At 36.6% G+C, this 16,323-nt stretch overlaps 1 non-coding gene and 1 pseudogene across 1 annotated transcript; one reads left to right on the plus strand and one right to left on the minus strand.

The window, feature by feature from the left end:
* Positions 1–8,241: 8,241 nt before the first annotated feature.
* LOC146887015 (uncharacterized) lies at positions 8,242–13,373 on the minus strand (annotated as a pseudogene).
* LOC114182795 (small nucleolar RNA R71) lies at positions 12,991–13,097 on the plus strand. Its single transcript, XR_003604231.1, has one exon. It is a non-coding gene; the product is annotated as a small nucleolar RNA R71 (small nucleolar RNA).
* Positions 13,374–16,323: the final 2,950 nt, after the last annotated feature.

The raw sequence follows: 16,323 nt of genomic DNA on the forward strand, positions 1-16,323 counted from the left end.
GTGGTGCCTCAATGTATATAATTAGGTAAGGATTCAAGTAAGGATTGCATCCTAAAACTCTAAAGAGTCAGTTAGTCTCACGTAGAGCGTACTTACTCAAGTGGTGAGAGTAGCAGGAGGCCCTAGTCTTTGGCAAGATAATGGTCTTAGATGTTTGAAGGCTAACCTTGTGCGTGGTAGGGTGAAACCCATTAGCAATGGCTCTGTAGAGTAGTAAAGGCTTTAGTCTTATGGCACCACTTCTTTTAGTGTTGAAACACCATTTGGATGCTTTGGATAGTGAGAAGCCTAGTCCAACATGAGTAGACACCCCAGGATTGCTATTGGGCGCACCTAGGTGGATGAAGGGGGGCCTTGGAGCTTGGCCCAACACCTTGGATAAATTTTGGAGGATAAGGCAACCTTATTGACCTTCTAGATGGTCAAAGGTGCATGAAAGGAGCCATGGAGAGGAAGGAAGACTTTTGTTGACCTTCTATATGGCTCGAGCATTCTTGGAGATCAAAGAGGAAAGCATGGGCCACATAGGTTTAGCTGAGGTTGCCTTTACCCTTTCTAATTTATTAAACTTGACAATACCGAAGTTTCTTTAGTTAAGTAGTGTTAATTTGATAGCATCAACGACAACTTATCAAATTTGGCGTCGTTATCGGAGAATACAATTATATTTTGAGTTTGTAAAAGTAAAAATTGCTCTTAACCACTTTAAAATGTAGGAAAAATAATTTTAATTAGTAAAGTAAATTAAAAGCGTGTTGTGAAAAATATTAGAATATTTATTAAAAAAATAGTATGACAAAAAGATGTAACACAATTAGCTAAAACTTGTTAACTTGAGAGGTCTTGGGTTCAATTTTCACCTATAATACCTGTTGCATTTTATTTAAATGTTGTATGCTGATAGGATCCTAAATACGTCTTATTAAGAGAGGGTATTTTATTTAAGTAATTTTCTCATTCATAGTGGGCCTGGAGATGGTTGAGAAATTTCTTAGGCTTGTACACATGATTGAGTTCATTATGGTTCTCCTCTTCTTCAACCATTTCGTCTTTAAAAGATAATTCAAGATCATGTGGCAAAGGTAGTAAATGAAGAAGCTTGAAGGACAATTTGTTTAAGATCTTGTGGCAAAGGTAACAAATGAAAAGGCTTGAAGGACAACTTGTTTAAGATCTTATGGGAAAGGTATCAGATGAAAAGGCTTGAAGGACAACTTATTGTACTAGTAATCTTTGTCTCCTTGTGTCACTATTGTTTCTTCTTGTAGTCCTTTTTTATTTTTGGTCATTTTATTTTTGGTCATTAGGTAAGAATTCTAAGATAGTATCGTGCATAACACAAAACATACTAGAACAACAAGTTAAATTATATATATTTATAAAATAGATTGAAAAGTATGAACAAAATAATAAAGTCTAAAAACAATATATGCACAATTATCTTGTATTAGAACACAAATTCTCGATAATGTTGTCAAAAACTCATTTATTTTTTGACAAATATACCACATTGTTGAAATAGTAATTCGAAAATTTTGAATATTATTTCGCAAGACATTTACGTATGCTAAGCTAACTGTAATTTTTTACTAATTCAGAACTAATAATATAAATACTATTTGATTCGTAATAAATAAAATTAAATTGCAATCATATAAATCTACTAAATTAAAGTTATGTTACTTGATTATACATTACTCAAACTTCCAATTCTTTACGATGTTTTAACAAGAAAAAGAAATCACTTCTATTTCAAAAATAAATAATTTAAATATATAGAGAGGTGTAGAAACAAGGTAGAAAGGTGCCAAAAGAAATGCCTCTTATTTTAACATACTCAAATCCCCTGCCAGTAACAGAATTGCGACCAAAATATCCAAAATTTTGGTCTTATATGGAAGTAAACCATTTCCCTAAGTTTGAACAGAGTGCAACCAAAAGCAAATATAAACTTTTATTATCAATTATAATTGATAAAAAAATTAATTAAATAGAAAATAAAGAATTAAAATAAATATTTAAATAATACATTAGAACTACAAAAATGTTGCAAATTTAAAGTAATAGTTATAAAGATTATTAATTACAACTTAAGTAATTATTAAGTACTTTCTATAAATATTGTTAATAAAATTTAAATTTAAAGTATAAATTAGATTTATAGTTGTTAGATGTAACATATTTCGATCTATTTTTTTTTTCTATTTACAAATGCATAATCATATGAGTCTATATATATTAGGGATCCACTCTATATCTCTCTTTTTTTTTTTTCTTTGTATATAGAATTAGGGATAATCCTTATCTTCTCGGTGAAGCTATTGTTTATGAATGCTATTTTTTTTTCTATATTTTCTTTCAACATTGTTCTTAGTTCTTTTTTGCGGTCATTGTTCTTGCTACACCTAGTATGGTCTCCTTACCATGTTATAACCATCATTGTCACCATCATCATTGTTGTTGTCACCATCATTTTTGTTGTCACCGTTGTTAGGATTAGTGACTTCATGCTTATGCTTGCTAACCAATCACAAAAAATTTGATGATCAAAGCTCCCATGCGTCTCCATGTATCATTTTAATCCATGCAACCACCGCCAATTCCCACCTTGTGTGGCGATGCATCCATTGTCCTTTATGCCAGCGACCATCATCGTCTAACTCTTCTCGTCACCCTCTTTCTAGAACTGGGACTTTCGTTGTGATCAAGATTCCTTATAATTTTTTCACTATTTTTAAGGTTATTTCTCTCCTCCAATGATTATTTTCTCTTGCTACTATTATATATGATCTCTTTTACTACTCTAATGTTTGATTCGTCAATCTATACCAACTATGTCAATGTGCATCTATTCATTGACAAATTAGATGGAACTAATCATGATACTTAGACTTCAGACATTGTTGGTCTCTTGGCAAGCGTACCAAAAGTCAACTGTAGTATAATGATTTAAAGTAGAAGTGTCGAACCCACGAGGAACGAATTTAGTGAAAATTAATAATTATCTCAATCAGCATATATATGCAGAAATTTTAATTCGGTGGATTATCAGCAGTTAAACTAAATTGCATAAATAAATACAGTAAAACAGAAAATTAGTTAAAAGATCAATAAAAGAAACTGGGATTGAATTTCATCTATCTCCCTTGTCTGTAATCTGGATGAATATAATATATAACATCTGAAAATACCAATATTGATGCACACTCAAAAATCATTTATACCGATCCCTCGCGTATAAAATTCATAAGATTAGTTCCCTGAATATTGATTCCTCACATATTCAACAAACTATCCAGCATTACGGTCGAGTGTTAACAGCAATTGATATATTGAGATCTATGCCTAGCATCACAGTATATCAAGTATCATTGTTCAAATCAGATTTTCAGAAATACTTTCTAGTCAAATCTAAAAATCAAAATCAAAACATCTATTGATCAGATAGAAGTAAGCATTAAGAGCAGAACAATAATACCAATACTGAGTAAAACAGAAATTCTATATATAAATATCACCAGATTACATCCAAGTTCGAGTAGATTACATTCAATCCCAAGGAAGGAGATTAGCCACTCATGGTAGCTATCAAAATCCTAAGCACTAAAGAAGAAGAAGAAGAAATATGATATGTGTTTGCTCTTGGTCACCGCTCTGCAGCAAGGATCAGTTCTTCTCCCAAATTCTCCAGCTGAAACTCACTTTCTGATGCACTGAGAATATATACCCACGAAGTCTCGCTCAAGCTACGTGAGTCTCGCTTGAGCGAGACAACATTCTTCATGCTAAAGAAAGCTTCTCGCTTGGGCGAGACGTGCTGAAACCAATGTCTGGCTTAGGCGAGCAAGAGTACTTCGAGCTGAAGAAAGGATCTCGCTTAGGCGAGATTGGCAGCATCTGAGCTCGCTTGGGCGAGAACGGCGGCAAGAGAGGGTCTTCACTGCATGAACTCTCGCTTAAGCGAGAATGGCGGCAATGGCTTTAGCTTAGGCAAGCATGCTTAAAATTGAGCGACCTTGACAACATTTCTTCCCTATTTTCTTCCTTTCTTGCTTTCTCCTTTGCTCCTCCTAAGTTCTTTCCTTTCTCTACTCTATTGTACCTGAAATTTACCAAAACAGGGATCAAGTGACTTCTTTTCAACAAAAACTTAGAAGCTCATTATGTTCTAGATTTAGGGAGAATTAATCATGATATAAATACAAATTAAGAACATAAGTGCCCTCATTTCATATGAAACTTACTCATTTTTGACACTTATCAACTCCCCCCAACCTAGCATCTTGCTTGTCCTCAAGCAAAGTTATATGATGTAACAGCCAATCAAAACTCTAATTTTGAAATTGGTTATTGAGAAATCATTTTCACAGTTCCTTACCAGACAAATTTTGCATTCCAAACCACAGATTCAAAATCAGAAGCAGATGATGAATCTAATTATCAAACAACAGTAGGATAAGAGTGCAGCCAATTTTTCAGGAAAACTAATTGTAAGAACAAGTGATTCTAACCAAGGAAATTCTCTCTTAAATCTCACAGGCATGTGTCTCTCTCATTTTCCACTGGATTTCAACAAATCAAAATTGCTAGTCATTTTCAATTCAACCACAAACACACATTCAGCATGGATCTTATGGTCTTTTCAAGGTTGTAATGAGGCTAGGCTTTCAAGAATAATGGTTTTTCAAGATCACAAAAGCACAACTTAGAAAAGAGAGCATAGTTACAATTCAAACCCAATTCTACTCTCCATTCCTCACAATTCAGACCTCAATACACCAAGTTTCTTTTTCATTCATAATTCACTCTTATCTCTTTTTGTTCTTTCCTTTTCTTTCCTTTTTTTTGTTTTTTTTTGTTTTTTTTTTGTAAATATATACATTCCTACACAATACTAAATAGTGAATTATGATACTCAACCCTTTTCTTCCTTAAGTGCAATTCTACCAACCAATTACCCTTACAGTTGAAAAATGCACCTATGCTCTCTATCCCTAAGTGTGCAAAGGGAAGTGATAATAATTCAAGTTAAGGTTAAGGTGCATAATTCAAATGATTAGGCTCAAATGGGCTATCAACAAAAGATTATTATTTACAGGTTGGCTATTTGGCACTGAGTTATAAATTCAACAAAATTGCCTTAATCATTTCCATGCTTCAAATGTGATGTTATCAAATGAAAACTCAAGCAATATCAACTTGTCAACAAACAGTGGAAATACTCAAGCTGTTTAAGGATTCACACACTCACTGGGTTTTCTGGTTTATTTCCTTGGTATCTCACTTGTTATTACAACTGATTATCTTGACTAATTATCCAACACTAATATCCTAATCCTGTTTAATTATGAATTCAACCAAAATTTTCCTTTTTCACCTCTGTGTTTAGTTTACTCAATTGTTCTAGACTCAGGATACTTACTGAAATCAGATTTCTCTTTAACCAATTTCCTCAAGAAAGATTTTCAAATTGATTCCCAAAAAATTTTAGCTGTCTCTAAGTATTATGCACAAAATACTAAGCCAAAAACTAAAGTTAAACAGTTAATTAACTAGATAATATAGCATTCTAGCCAAAACAACTAAAGCAAAACAGTAGTAATTACATAAATACTGCAAAATACTAAAAGAAAAAGAACAATGAAACCGTATTTATAGATTTTTGAAGGGTGGAATGGTGTTGTGGATCAATCCCCTCCAAAATCAATCTCATCCTCAATGTTTGCTCCATCTGTGTCAGCAACTCCTGATGGTCCCTCACCTGCAACAGGTCCACTTCCCCCTGGGAAAATAGGACTGTCCCCAGGCCACTGTAGATAAGTGAAGAATTCTGGTGGAGTCATGCCTGGGTATGGTCCGCGGACATTCAGAGGTACTCCTGAAGGTGGAGTTGTCCTCTATGAATGGAAGCATTTTACTGGTGAGTGTGCTCCATCTGCAACCTCAGATATCTCATCTGCTCAAGCAATTCATTATTCATGTTGAGCTGAGGTTGCTATGTGGGCCCTGTTTGTTGTTCTTCCATTGCTGGTTGGTCTTTAGCTTGTTGATCTTCAACTTGTTGGTCCAGCTGGGGCTCTTCTAGCTGCTCCAAGTCCTCTGGGTGGGTACAAAAGTGTTCAATGAATCTCTTGGTAATTGAAGGTTGTATCTTTTTAGTTAAATCTACCTCCACCCCTTGTTCTTGGCAAAGAGCTGTGATCAATGCTGGAAAACCCAAAGCACCTTTTGCCTTGTCATTCCTAGTGTTGACTTCGTATCTCACAAATTTGTGGATTTCTTCAGAGATAATTGTGGCGACGTCAACAGTCAGATCCTCCCTCATTATGCAATAAAGGAGATGACATCTAGGGACATTCAAGTCTGACACGTGGCCAATGGGCACTATGTTTGCAAGTAAGAATGTGGTCCAGACTTGGGCTAAGGTTTTCATATCCCCTCTTAGAATTCTGAGAGGATTTCCAGTGGGTCTAACTTGATAAGATTAGTTGGCAGCGCATATACGGAGTGCTACTTCATTTTCATCATAAGGTTCATGACTCCTCCTTCTTGTTGTGAAGTCACATCGTTGCCCTGGTTGTAGAGGTAGTGGATTACCAAGGAATTCACTGATGGCTGCTCGATCATAATTTACCCACCTCCCCCTAACTTTAGATCTCTTTTCACCAGGATTGTCCTCAGAATAAGCATTTGCATAGAACTCTCTCACAATCTCTGGATCAAATTTGGGAAGCGGGTCAGCCAACTTCATCCAATTCCTCCTGATAAGGCCATTCAAGAATGGATCATATTCATCCGGAAGTAGGACCACCTTTCTTTCTTTGATAAAGACCCAGTTCTTTATCTTCTCATACCGTTCTTGTCTTTCGGGGTCCCTAAAATGGTTGCTTATTGGCCTTTCAAGAGAAGAGCTACTTGCACGTCTTCTCCTCTTCCCTTTGTTGGGTTCAGTTAGCGGGAAGTCTAGATGTTGTCTTTGTTCTAGCCATTGACCTGTAAGGATGAAAATTAACCCACCAAAATCTTGTCAAGTTAGTTAATTACAATGCAATAGCAGTTTCTAGAATCCATTCACTAGCCAACCAAGCACAAACAAGAACAATTTCAGCATGACATTTCATCAAACACATGGAGTGCATTTTCAAACTGTGAAAATTTTTGAAGCAATTCATCCATCGGCAACCCACATTGTTCAGTTCTAGCATTAATTCACACTAAAACCCACAATATAAACACAAAACGCATTAAAACAGATTATGGGTACTACCTAGGGTTTGCAAGAGCACAAAAATGTGACTATGCTTGATGGAAATGAAGAGAATGAGGAAGAAGAACTTACCTTGAAGTGAAATTAGCAAAGGGAGACGAAATTTGTAAGTTAAAATGCAGAGAATTGAGTGAGTGAAGGTGCACCCAGAATGAGAAAGAGAGAATGTGAGCGAGAGTTGTGAGTGAGGGTTTGGGGCAAAGAAAAAGAGTAGTGAGTTCTGCCACTGTCCCTCACTTAAACGCGAATTCTCGCTCAAGCGACTGATTCTCGCTTAAGCGAGATGAGCGTGAGAGAAAATTAAAAAGTCTCGCGCAGGCGAGATATTTCGCCCAAAACATCCCTGGTACAGGGCATTCTCGCCCAGGCGAGCCACGACTCACTTAAGCGAGTATATCAGCAAAATTGGTTGGCTCAGGTTCTGCATATCTCGCCCAGGCGAGACATGTTTAGCTTGGGCGAGATTTTCGTGCAGTTTTGACACACCCAGATTTTGCCACTTTCCAAAATTTTGTTCAACTTTCCCTCACTCAATTCATGATCTTTTTAGTCCAATTAACTCAGAAACACACATCAAACCATACTTCAATCAATTCTTTATCATTCCAAAAGGTTTCACATCAACAAACTCAAAATCAAGCTTTTAAACTCAAATTTCACAATTTGGCCATAACAAGGCAATTTTTAGTATTTGATGATCTCAATTCTGGCACCAAAACTCATTCCCATGCTTAAAATACCAGTTTTGTTTGAAAACAACCAAAATCTCATGGTTTGCCTTATTGAGATGAGTGGATGCTAAAATTCACCTTTTTACACACAAACATAGAGCTATAAACACAAACACATAATTACATACACAAACATATTTAATCACACAAAATATGAAATTGAAGTGCAAAAACATAATTAAAACACTGGGTTGCCTCCCAAGAAGCTCTTGTTTAACGTCACGAGCTTGACGCCTGTTTCATTTAAGGTTCATCAAGTTGAATGATTGTGGCGAGCCTATCAATCTCACCACCAAGATAGGGCTTCAACCTTTGCCCGTTTACAACCCAGATCCTTTTAGATTCAGGATCCTCTAGCTCAATTGCTCCATATGGTTTCACATCTTTGACAAGAAATGGTCCTGACCACTTTGATTTTAGCTTTCCAGGGAATAATCTCAACCTGGAGTTGAACAATAGTACTGATTGGCTAGGATAAAATTCTCTTTTGAGAATTTTCTTGTCATGATAAGCCTTCATCTTTTCCTTGTAGAACTTAGAGGACTTATAGGCGCTGAGTCTCATTTCCTCCAATTCTTGCAGCAGTAATTTTCTCTTTTCTCCTGCTGCCTTTGGATCAAAATTCAAAAATTTCAAGGCCTAGAATGCCTTGTGTTCCAATTCAACCGGTAAGTGAAATGACTTACCATATACCTGTGGGAGACTTATAAGCAGTTCTGTAGGCCCAAAGTGCGTCATCCAACTTCATTGACCAATCTTTTCTTGAAGATGCCACTGTTTTCTCTAGAATACGCTTGATTTCCCTGTTTGACACCTCCGCTTGTCCATTGGTCTGTGGATGATAAGGTGATACAATTTTATGTCGCACTCCATAATGTTCCAAACATTTCTAAAGTTGAGCATTGCAAAAGTGTGAACCACCATCACTAATCAACACTCTTGGAGTACCAAACCTGCAAAATATATTCCGCTTGAGAAATTTGATTACAGTTTTGGCATCGACCTTAGGAGCTGCTACTGCTTCAACCCACTTTGTCACATAATCAACTGCCACCAAAATGTATTCATTTGAGAAAGAAGATGGTAGTGGTCCCACAAAGTCGATTCCCCAACAATCAAAGGCCTCAACCTCTAAAATGATATTCAGTGGCATTTCATGTCTTTTTGAGATTCCCCCTATTCTCTGACAACTATTGCAGTGTTGCACATATTTGTGTGCGTCTTTGAATAAGGTGGGCCAATAAAATCCAGATTGGAGGACTTTTACAACTGTCCTCTCTTCATTAAAATGCCCTCCATATGGGGAACTATGACAGTGCCACAGAATGCTCTTTGCCTCATCATTGGATACACACCTTCTCAATAGTTGATCAGCTCCGATTTTGAACAAATGAGGATCATCCCACACATATTGGTGTGCATCTCTCAAGAATTTCCTTTTCTGGTGCCAATTAAAATCTTCAGGTATGACCTTTGCAACTTTGAAATTGGCCATGTCAGCAAACCATGGCCTTTCTTGCACCATCATCAATTTTTCATCAGGAAACTCCTCATGCACCTCTGATTGAGTGTTGGTCACCTCAGTATTCACCAATCTAGACAAATGATCAGCTACAAAGTTTTCACTTCCCTTTTCGTCCTTGATCACCAAATCAAATTCCTGTAACAATAAGATCCATCTAATTAGTCTTGGTTTTGAATCAGATTTGGTTAACAAATATTTAATTGCAGCATGATCAGTATATACAGTGACAGATGAACCAATCAAATATGCTCTAAATTTTTCTAATGCATAAATTACAGCTAACAATTCCTTTTCAGTTGTTGCATAATTAATTTGAGCTTCATTAAGGACTTTGCTAGCATAGTGTATAGCATGGAAAACTTTGGATTTTCTCTATCCTAAAACTACTCCTATGGCATAGTCACTTGCATCACACATTAACTCAAAACCTAAATTCCAATCAGGAGCAATTATCACAGGAGCTGAAACCAATTTCTGTTTTAACAATTCAAATGCATGCAAACATTCAACATCAAAATTAAAGGGTGTATCCTTGTTGAGTAGATTGCTGAGTGGTTTGGCAATTCTGGAGAAATCTTTGATGAATCGTCTATAGAACCCAGCATGGCCTAGAAAACTCTTGATACCCTTCACATTTTTGGGTGGTGGCAGCTTTTCAATGATCTCCACTTTAGCTTTGTCGACTTCGATACCTTTAGCAAAGATTTTGTGGCCTAGTACCACACCTTCAGTTACCATAAAATGACACTTTTCCCAATTCAAAACCAGATTGGTATCAACACACCGCTTCAGTGTGGTATTTAAGTTTTCCAGGCATTGATCAAATGAAGCCCCAAATACAGAGAAGTCATCCATAAAGACTTCTATGCATTTTTCCACCAAGTCCGAGAAAATTGCAAGCATGCATCGTTGAAAAGTTGCTGGTGCGTTACACAATCCAAACGACATTTTCCTGTAAGCAAACACACCAAAGGGACAAGTCAAAGCAGTTTTTTCTTGGTCTTCTGGATCCACTGCAATTTGATTATAACCAGAATATCCATCCAGAAAACAATAGAATGCTTGCCCTGCTAACCTTTCTAGCATTTGATCCATGAAAGGCAAAGGAAAATGATCTTTCCTAGTGGCCTGATTTAATTTTCTATAATCTATACACATTCTCCAACCTGTGACTATTCTAGTAGGAATTAATTCATTTTTATCATTACAAATAACAGTCATACCTCCCTTTTTTGGAACTACCTGGACCGGGCTGACCCAGGCACTGTCGGAGATTGGATAGATCATACCTGCATCAAGTAACTTCATTACTTCTTTCTTGACCGCCTCTTTCATGGTTGGATTCAATCGCCGCTGAGGCTGTGCTATAGGCTTGTAGTCTTGCTCCATATGAATTTTGTGCATACAGTAGGATGGACTAATTCCTTTAAGATCAGATAAAGTCCAACCTATTGCACCCTCATTGGCTTTAAGAACTGAAATCAGCTTTTCCTCTTCAAAAGTCGTTAAAGCACTACTGATCACCACTGGTTTGTTACCTCCATCTGCAAGAAAAACATATTTTAAATGAGGAGGTAATACCTTTAGCTCCAGCTTCTGACTTTCAGTTCTATTTTCTTGTTGCAATTTCTCAAGCTGTATTTCATTTGATGCAATTTCTTTTGCTGAATTCAGATGTGTTAAGTATTCATCAACTTTCTTTTCTTTATCATCCTCCAGATCATCACAAGCACTAATCAAAGCTTTTTCCAATGGGCTTGCCTTTGTCAATTGCTTCCTGGATGACAGAAAAATTTCATCTATCACATCCATCCTGAAGCATTATTGCTTGTCCTTCGGGTGCTGCATTGCTTCAAATACATTAAATTTGACTTCATCATCTTGCACCCTGACCTTCAATTTGCCATCATCAACGTCAATAATGACCTTGGCCGTCTTCATGAAAGGTCTTCCCAGTATTAGAGGAACTTCAGTGTCTTCTTCAATATCCATTACTACAAAATCAACTGGGAACATGAATTTGTCAACCTTAACTAAGACATCCTCCGCCACACCATAGGGATACTTCATGGATCGATCAGCTAGTTGTAATGTCATCCGTGTAGGCCTCACTTCCAGATCTCCTATTCTCCTTAGCATAGACAAAGGCATCAAATTTATACTGGCACCCAGATCAAGCAATGCTTTTCCCTCTGGTAATGTTCTGATTGTAACTGGAATAGTGAAGCACCCAGGGTCTTTGTATTTCTGAGGTAATGATTTCTAAATTATAGCACTGCACCTTGCTTCAAGCTCCACTGTCTCTTCAGAGAATCTTATCTTTTTTGTAAGGAGCTCTTTCATGAATTTTGCATATGTCGGCATCTGCTCCATAGCTTCCACAAAAGGGATGTTAATCTGCAGTCGCTTGAAAATGTCCATGAATCTTGCAAACTGCCTTTCCTTGTCTTTTTTGGAGGGATTTTGAGGGTATGGTAGGCTCTTCAACTGAGGTACATGTTTCTCACCATTCTCCCTCTTTTTCTCCTCACCTTTATTTTTTTCTTCTTTTTCTTCTCTTTTATTTACAAACTCTCTTTTATTTTGTTCTTCCTCTCCCTTACACTCATTTTTTTCATTCTCTCTCTTTTTCCTCCAACACCTCCTCCTCTACACCCAGGTTGTCTCCAATCCCTTTTCCCACAACTTTACCACTTCGGGTGGTAATAGATTTACAATGTTCCTTGGGATTAGTTTATGTCTTGGCTGAAAATTGACCTATCTGCTGATCTGATAATTGTTTCGCCAACTGTCCAACCTGTGTTTCGAGATTTCTGATTGAAGCTTCTGTATTTTTCTGATTGGTCAAAGAAGCTTGCATAAACTTTTCTAAAGTATCCTCCAGTTTAGATGTTTTGTCATGCACCGAAGGATAATGTTGTTGTTGTTGTTGATAAGGAGGTTGTCTGTTTGAAGGACCAGCTTCTTGCTTCCATCCAATATTCTGATTTGGATTGTTTCTCCACCCCTGTGAAAAGTTGTTATTGTTGGAGAAATTTCCTGGTCTTCCTTGGTTGCTCACATATTGAACTTCTCCTTGTGAGCTACTCTGATAAGAACAATGACCATTTGGATGATCGCCTCCACAAAAGTCACATCTCATGGGTTGTTGACTGGGAGAGGATTGCACAACTTGCAACTGCTCTGGTAATTTAGACATCTGCTTCGTCAGTGCTTCAATCTGTTGAGTCAGAATTTTATTCTGAGCTAAGATCGCATCTGTAGTACTAAGATCAAGCACTCCTTTCTTCTAAACAGTTTGCCTATTGTGCTGAGCTTGATGATCTGTGGATGCTAATGCCTCAATGATTCTTGTTGCTTGCTCCGCATCTACACTCATCATTGTTCCACCTGCTGCTGCATCTAATATCATCTTGGTGTCAAGCCTCAAACCATTACAAAATATGTTCAGTTGAGCAATATCCTCAAATCCGTGATTTGGGCATTTCCTCAATAAGGAATTGAACCGCTCCTAAGCTTCACAGAATGGCTCATCTGGTCCTTGCCTAAACGTTGAAATATCAGCTTTGGCTTTGATGTAGCGAGATGGTGGAAAGAATCTGTTCAAGAATTTCTCCTCAACATCCTTCCAGCTGTTCAAACTCTGATTTGGATGTGACTTAAGCCATTCCTTTGCTTTACCTGCCAAAGAAAAAGGAAACAAATGCATGTATACATGCTCAAGATCTCCTTCTTGAAAGCCCATGGTTCCTATCAATTCATAGAATGTAGAAAGGTGAGTATATGGATCTTCATTATCCATTCCAGTGAATTGATGAGAACTGATCAAGCTGAGGAAGACTGGCTTCATCTCCAAAGTTTTGGTGGTGGATGGTATTGCTATGCTAGAAAAATATCTCGGCCCTTGTTGGATAGCATATGCTCCAAGTGTCTTCCTGGCTGGAGCTGGTCTTTGATTCTCCATGTTTTCTGATTGAGATGTGATGGAAGTACAAGAAGATTCTTCCCTTGTCTTTTCTTGCTTCTTTTTGCTTTTGCCTCTGTTCCTTCTAGTTGTCTTTTCTTACTCCGGGTCAAATGCTAATCGATCTTCAGGAACCTGACCTCTTAAGAGCATAAATCAAACAGCTCAAGCAAGGATTAATACAAAGGGAAAATTTAATAAGCTATCTAATAAAGAAAAATATACACAAAGCTGGATGAGATAACTAGAAATTTCCAAAAGAACACCGTTCCCCGGCAACTGCGCCAAAAATACTTGTTGGTCTCTTGGCTAGCGTACCAAAAGTCAACTGTAGTATAATGATTTAAAGTAGGAGTGTCGAACCCACGAGGAACGGATTCAGTGAAAATTAATAATTATCTCAATCAGTATATATATGCAGAAATTTTAATTCGATGGATTATCAGCAGTGAAACTAAATTGCATAAATAAATACAGTAAAACAGAAAATTAGTTAAAAGATCAATAAAAGAAACTGGGATTGAATTTCATCTATCTCCCTTGTCTGTAATCTGGATGAATATAATATATAACATCTGAAAATACCAATATTGATGCACACTCAAAAATCATTTATACCGATTCCTCGCGTATAAAATTCATAAGATTAGTTCCCTGAATATTGATTCCTCATATATTCAACAAACTATCCAGCATTATGGTCGAGTGTTAACAGCAATTGATATATTGAGATCTATTCCTAGCATCACAGTATATCAAGTATCATTGTTCAAATCAAATTTTCAGAAATACTTTCCAGTCAAATCTAAAAATCAAAATCAAAACATCTATTGATCAGATAGAAGTAAGCATTAAGAGCAGAACAATAATACAAATACTGAGTAAAACAGAAATTCTATATATAAATATCACCAGATTACATCCAAGTTCGATTAGATTACATTCAATCCCAAGGAAGGAGATTAGCCACTCATGGTAGCTATCAAAATCCTAAGAACTAAAGAAGAAGAAGAAGAAATATGATATGTGTTTGCTCGTGGTCACCGCTCTGCAGCAAGGATCAGTTCTTCTCCCAAATTCTCCAGCTAAAACTCACTTTCTGATGCACTGAGAATATATACCCACGAAGTCTCGCTCAAGCTACGTGAGTCTCGCTTGAGCGAGACAACATTCTTCATGTTAAAGAAAGCTTCTCGCTTGGGCGAGACGTGCTGAAACCAATGTCTGGCTTAGGCGAGCAAGAGTACTTCGAGCTGAAGAAAGGATCTCGCTTAGGCGAGATTGGCAGCATCTAAGCTCGCCTGGGTGAGAACGGCGGCAAGAGAGGGTCTCCACTGCACGAACTCTCGCTTAAGCGAGAGTCTGCGTCGCTTAAGTGAGAATGGCGGCAGTGGCTTTAGCTTAGGCGAGCATGCTTAAAATTGAGCGACCTTGACAGCATTTCTTCCCTATTTTCTTCCTTTCTTGCTTTCTCCTTTGCTCCTCCTAAGTTCTTTCCTTTCTCTACTCTATTGTACTTGAAATTTACCAAAACAAGGATCAAGTGACTTCTTTTCAACAAAAACTTAGAAGCTCATTATGTTCTAGATTTAGGGAGAATTAATCATGATATAAATACAAATTAAGAACATAAGTGCCTTCATTTCATATGAAACTTACTCATTTTTGGCACTTATCAGACATTTGACTTTGGATTAAGAGTAAGGGTTATGTTGGTCATCTTAATCAAGGTGTGACTAGTATTATTGAAAATGAGTTTTTTCGTTGGTTAAAATTGATGCTCAATTCTTCATTATACTCAAGTCTATTATTCATTCATCACTGAAATATATATTTCATGCTTATGGGACATCTTTAGGAGTTTGGGAACAAGTTAAAATGTTGTACACTAATGATACTCCATGTTTTTATAATGTTTGTCAAAATATCTTAAATATTGTTGCTCTTAAGCATCTTAGTTGTAAAATGGCTAAATATTTCCACGCCATCTCAAGAACTAGAGAAAAAAAAATCAAAGTTTTTTATGTTGTTAGCCCTCTGCACTTATTATATTGTATCCAAGGTGGACAATGGTTCGGTTATCGTGTTCAATTTTTTGTTGAGGCTCATGATGTTAGCCTTCTTGCGTCCCTTTTGTATAGGGCTATCATAGTTTTTGTAAAAGGGTTAGAGCACCCCACAAGTGCTCTACTAATTAATTAATTAATTCTTTGCTAATAAAAAAAAGTTTGAGAAATAAAGTAATTTTAATTTCTTGTTACATTTTGTATGGTGGTATCAAGGTTAAGTTTTGATTATGATTAAGATTTTTTATAAGAATGTTGGAAAAAGAATATTGAGTCTTGAGAAGCCTTCAAGAATGTTGCCATCATTTTCTTGTACCAGACTTTTTTTGATTGTTAGTCTCATCAAATGCAATGTCTAGAAATTATCCAACAATTAATAATCGCATATTGTGAACCCTTTATGCTTTGTTATTCAAGGAGTAGCCAAAAAAGATTGTTCGAATGATGTGACTCTAGAAAGGGGGATGAATAAAGGCTGCATACAAATTCAAACACACAAAGGATTTATATTGGTTCACCTCACCATTGAGGTTATGTCTAGTATCTTAAGCAATATGTTTAAGATATTTCTTTACTAATCAATTCCCTTGAATAGAAACAAATATCTCCCTCTCTTGGTTACAAAAAGTATAATTCTCTCCAGACTACACCGAGTATAAACCTCTTCAAGTATCACCTTCTTGACCTCCTCTTAAGATTATGAACTCTGTAATGAAAATTACATGAAACACTCAAAATAAGAGAGTACAATACAACTCACAAATTTCAAC

This window comes from Vigna unguiculata, chromosome 4 (assembly GCF_037176805.1).
Source record: "Vigna unguiculata cultivar grain cowpea cultivar isolate G323 ecotype 2 chromosome 4, ASM3717680v1, whole genome shotgun sequence".
Taxonomy (NCBI): domain Eukaryota; kingdom Viridiplantae; phylum Streptophyta; class Magnoliopsida; order Fabales; family Fabaceae; genus Vigna; species Vigna unguiculata.